The sequence below is a fragment of the Pseudochaenichthys georgianus genome, chromosome 8 (assembly GCF_902827115.2).
Source record: "Pseudochaenichthys georgianus chromosome 8, fPseGeo1.2, whole genome shotgun sequence".
NCBI lineage: Eukaryota > Metazoa > Chordata > Actinopteri > Perciformes > Channichthyidae > Pseudochaenichthys > Pseudochaenichthys georgianus.
Window position 1 is genome coordinate 4,517,670 of NC_047510.2, and position 6,000 is coordinate 4,523,669.

Sequence of the window (6,000 nt, forward strand, 5' to 3'; positions counted from 1 at the left end):
GTGTGTGTATGTATGTTCGGTGTGTTTGTGTGTGTTCCAACAACGGCATTTGTTTTCAAATTACCATGAACAGTAATTTACACACATCTGGCCAACTCCATAGGTATGTGGGTGTTCCCAAAAGAAGTGACTTTAATCTTAATCTCGATGTAGTGCTAAATGCTGTCGGAGTGCACCGGAACGAACGCCCCGGTATGACGTTATTATGGCTGGCAAACAAGCCCAGGGGTCTCACTGACATTTCAGTTATATCAATATGTGTACAGTGGTCCTAATTTGTTTTGACTGTATCCTGGTTTTAAACTTTGTTAATATGTTTTGGATGCATATTGTTAGTTCTTCAGGCTGTTAAATACAATTAGCCTCTGTTGCCACTTCTGTTGCCACCTGCTGGTGAGTAAATAATGTATCTGCCGGTCCTTGGCACAATAAAGGATGGGAACCCCTGGTATAAGGTACACTTCTCACTGCAAGAGCAGCTGGTGGCAAGGACTTCAGACAACTTCAATTTAAAACATGCTATAGGGACAAGTGCCGTCAGTTTGAGGCTTGATTGAAGGTCATTCCATGACCAAGGACCATAGTAAAAAAGACTCTTTTTTCCAGCCTCAGTCTGCACAGCAGGAACCTGGAACCGTATCCAGGCTCTCGATCTGAGGTTGTAAGAGTCACAAACTGGAGCAAATCTGGCACAAATATACAGTGGAAGCTTACCTAAAATGGCTTTATACATTAATAAAAACCAATGCTGCATCCTACGCATACTAAGTGAGGACCATAGGGTGCATTTGATATATAACGCAGTGCAGCATGTTAGAGTGGGACAAGTTTGGCCAAAACAGTGGGACAGGCAAAATCTATAGATTGTATCACCGTAATCATAAGAATAAGCCAGAGACCAACCTTTTACGGGAAGAAGTTGAAAAACAACGTTTAAGTTGAGCTAAGAGTGAATTTCTATTTCTTAGTTAGAACTTCAATGTGTTGTTTAAAGTTTAGATTTATGTCATAATATCCTTCCTGCCACTGATGAGCTTTATACAGACTGTCATGATTATACACCACTTTACTTGCATCTGTAGCACATTGTTGATTAAGATGGTACATGTTTGTATATGCTAATGTTGCATGTTTTTGGTTCCCTCTTGATATTTTTCATTTTCCCAAATCGGAGGGTGATTTTTCACCAGCCTAAGGTATACCAGTAGCGTAGGCAGAAATGTACTTTAGGGTGGGCCTGTACAAAATAGGGTGGGCCAGATTTTTCTTCTGCGCATCAGAAGCTAACAACAATCCCCGCCGGTACCGGTGGCAGATTACTTTTAGAATACTTTTGGAATACTTTCTTTTTCCATAACAGATGGCAGATATTGCCGAAGCCGCGGCGGGGAGCTGTGGTCTCAAGGTCCTAGGTGCCTCAAGGCGCGGTAACCCTCGAACCTCGTGGTGGACACCGGTGGTCAGGGAAGCCGTCTGACTGAAGAAGGAGGCCTTCAGGGATTTGTTATCCCGGGGGACTCCCGAGGCAGTTGCAAGGTACCGACAGGCCCGAAGGGCAGCATCCTCATCCGTGGCCGAGGCAAAGCAGCGGGTGTGGGAGAAGTTCGGAGAAGACATGGAGAAGGACTTTCGGGCGGCACCAAAGTTGTTCTGGAAAACTGTCCGACACCTCAGGAGGGGGAAGCAGGGGACCATCCAAGCTGTGTACAGTAAGGATGGGACGTTGTTGACCTCAACTGATGGAGTGTTAGGGCGTTGGAAGGAACACTTTGAGGAACTCGTGAACCCGACAACTCCGCCCTCTATGTTAGAGGCAGAGCTGGAGTATGACGGGGAATCAACACCAATCTCCCGGGGGGAGGTCACAGAGGTCGTCAAACAACTCCACAGTGGCAAAGCCCCGGGGGTGGATGAGATCCGCCCGGAAATGCTGAAGGCTCTGGGTGTTGAGGGACTGTCATGGTTGACACGTCTCGTCAACATTGCGTGGAGGTCGGAAACAGTACCGAAGGAGTGGCAGACCGGGGTGGTGGTTCCCCTTTTTAAAAAGGGGGATCAGAGGGTGTGTGCCAATTACAGAGGCATCACACTACTCAGCCTCCCCGGGAAAGTTTACTGCAAGGTACTCGAAAGGAGGGTCAGGCTGATTGTCGAACCTCAGATTCAGGAGGAACAATGCGGATTCCGTCCTGGTCGTGGAACGACGGATCAGCTTTTTACTCTTGCAAGGATCCTGGAGGGGGGCCTGGGAGTGTTATCCGGTCTACATGTGTTTTGTAGACTTGGAGAAGGCGTATGACCGAGTTCCCAGGGAGTTACTGTGGGAGGTGCTGCGGGAGTATGGGGTGAGGGGGTCTCTACTCAGGGCCATCCAATCTCTGTACTCCCAAAGCGAGAGCTGTGTCCGGGTCCTCGGCAGTAAGTCGGACCCATTTCCGGTGAGGGTTGGCCTCCGCCAGGGCTGCGCTTTGTCACCAATCCTGTTTGTAATATACATGGATGGGATTTCGAGGCGTAGTCGTGGGGGAGGGGGTCTGCAGTTCGGTGGACTAAAGGCCCTGACACACCAAGCAGTCACCAGAGGACTAGCCGACGCTGAAGTCGGCTGTTGCCTGGCCGTGTTCTCCTGCGTTTTGGCCATGTGTCGCACGGGAACACACCGCACCGACTTCAGTGCGTGAGTGGCAATAACTCTCCTTACCAGCAGGCGGCGGTAGTGTGTATTCGTCATTCAAAAGAGGCAACAACCGGAAGACAGAGAAGAAGAAGAAGAGTATCTTTTCTCCGTAATATCATACAGAGCTGGCCTCTCCTGGATCAAGGTGATGAGCAGGTCTTCGTTTGCATCATTCCAGATCGCCATGATGAGATGAAAATGAATAGCAGTCTGTGTGTGCCTTCTTAAATCGTTTGTTTACGTCCCTCCCTTCCGCTTCGCTTCTCATGCACTGATTTGCTAGCTGAACAGCCAATCAGAGTGATTATTTGGTCCGACTGCCAGACCCGATGCATGGCCGATTCAACATGTTGAATCGGCCATGCATCGGGTCTGGCAGTCCAAATAAGGCGTGTCACGGTCGACGGTGTGGGACACACCAACCTGACTACGGCACCGCGAATGCCCGACAGCCTCTGACGGCCTCTGACTCCCAAAATCGGGTTGGTGTGTCAGGGCCTTAAGGATTGCACCACTGCTTTTTGCAGATGATGTGGTTCTGATGGCTTCATCGGTCTGCGACCTTCAGCACTCACTGGATCGGTTCGCAACCGAGTGTGAAGCGGCTGGGATGAGGATCAGCACCTCCAAATCTGAGGCCATGGTTCTCAGCAGGAAACCGATGGACTGTCCACTCCAAGTAGGGAATGAGTCCTTACCCCAAGTGAAGGAGTTCAAGTATCTCGGGGTCTTGTTCTCGAGTGAGGGAACAATGGAGCGTGAGATGGGCCGGAGAATCGGAGCAGCGGGAGCGGTACTGCAGTCGCTTTACCGCACCGTTGTGACGAAAAGGGAGCTGAGCCAGAAGGCAAAGCTCTCTGTCTACCGGGCCATTTTCGTTCCTACCCTCACCTATGGTGATGAAGGATGGGTCATTCATTTCATTTCATTTCAAACCTTTATTTATATAGATAAAATCCCATTGAGATCATTGATCTCTTTTCCAAGGGAGACCTGCTCAAGTAGTTCCACATGAAACATAAAAACATAAACAGAACAACAAAAGGACATCATACAGCATCATTTACAAAATTATCCACATAAACAGGTACCAATAGCTTCCGATTGAGTAGCATCCAACCGAGCTTTAAAAACATTTAGTGGCACCAGATTGTTCAGTTTCCATTTCAATTGCAGACTATTCCAAGACAGAGGAGCTGCGCATCTAAAAGCTGTCTTCCCTAAGACAGTCCTAGCCGTTGGCACATTTAATAAAACCACTGCATTCGATCTCAGGCAGTAGCCACTTAGAATTCTCCGTGAGATCAGGGAGCAGATATAAGATGGAAGTTTCCCTAGCATGGCTTTGTATATGAAAATGTACCAGTGACTGAGCCTCCGTACAGTTAGTGAAAACAAACCAGCCCTTGCATACAGGGTACAGTGATGGGTTAATGCTTTACAGTTTGTCACACATCTCAGAGCACTGTGATACGCAGCATCTAACTTGACCAGGCAATGGGCAGGTGCATTCATATAGACCAGATCCCCATAGTCCAGCACAGGTAAAAAGGTCACAGAGCCTTTTCCTGGCCTCAAGTGAGAAACAGGACTTGTTCCTGTAGAAGAAACCTAGCCGAACCCTCAGTTTTCTTTAGCAGGTTATTGACATGAAGTTTAAAAGAGAGACAATCATCAAGCCAGATACCAAGGTATTTGTAACAGGCAACAACTTCAAGTTTTGTTCCTTGCGTAGTTACAATATCTAAAACAGGCTCTGGTGTCTTTTTTGCTTTTGAAAACAGCATTACCTTGGTTTTATCCACATTTAAAAGAAGCTTTAATTCAGAGAGCTGAGTCTGAATAATGTTAAAAACAGCCTGTAATTTAACAACAGCCTCTTTAATGATGGGACCTGCACAGTACATCACAGTATCATCCGCATACAAATGTAAAGTAGCTTCATCCACATTATCACCTACGCTGTCATGACCGAAAGAACGAGATCGCGGATACAAGCGGCCGAGATGGGTTTTCTCCGCAGGGTGGCTGGTGTCTCCCTTAGGGATAAGGTGAGAAGTTCGGTCATCAGGGAGGGACTCAGAGTTGAGCCGCTCGTCCTTCGCGTCGAAAGGAGCCAGTTGAGGTGGTTCGGGCACCTAGTTAGGATGCCACCTGGGCCCCTCCCTAGGGAAGTGTTCCAGGCACGTCCAGCTGGGAAGAGACCAAGGGGTAGACCTAGGACCAGGTGCAGGGATTATATCTCTTCGCTGGCCTGGGAGCGCCTTGGGACCCCCCAGTCAGAGCTGGTTGATGTGGCCAGGGAAAAGAAAGTTTGGGGCTCTCTGCTGGAACTGCTACCCCCGCGACCCGACCACGGATAAGCGGGAGAAGATGGATGGATGGATGGATGGATGGATAAAATACTAAACATGAAATGTATAGTACATACCAATACATTGTACAAAGGAAAATATACAGTACATACAAAGAGGAAAGTCTTCATTAAACATAAACATTTTATTGGGTGTTCTAATTCAGCAACCACAAAATATGTGCCCAGATTTAATTATCTCTGACTTCATCAACCAAAAGATCAATTTTGATATTTAACATGACATATTCAGAAAGAAAAACACACTGTCTGCCTTCTACAACTTTTGTTGGTCATCTTTGAATATCATCCAAGTTTTGTCGATGGACAATTTTGCTATTATTAGTATAAGGTTTACACTCGGCTATATATTTCACTATGGGGTGTGTTAAGACCCAGAATGATATTTGGCTATTTCTGTGTAAATTTCACTTTGAACAGAGACAAGATAAGGGCAGCAACTTGAGTTTCCCAAGCATCGACATGAAACACACAGAATGTCTGTCTCCTCTGTGACCAAACACACAGCACATAGAGGAGTAGGGACAAGCTTCCATTTGTACAGGTTTTACATATTTACAAGAATGTCATGTAATATTTGAAAATTGAATTCTGGCAATTGACCCTCTGGAGAAATTGTCTGTAGCTGCCATACATTATTTGACTTGCTGTTTGTCAACCACAGCTTCCCAGTACATCTGTATGTATGATATCTGCTTATATTGTTTTACAATGACATCCTGTCAGAACCATGTGTACATTGTCAATGTAATCTTATTCAAAGGAAGAATCAGAGCATAATAAATGAAGCGGCAATACACTAATACTTGCTATGCACCCAATGTCTGATGCATTATGAGCATTCTTATAATGTATTATAATCAGCTTATAACACTGTATACTTATAGTTATAAGAACTCATTAATGCTCATAAATGAACTAGTTGATGTGGGATTCAACAATAGTAGGA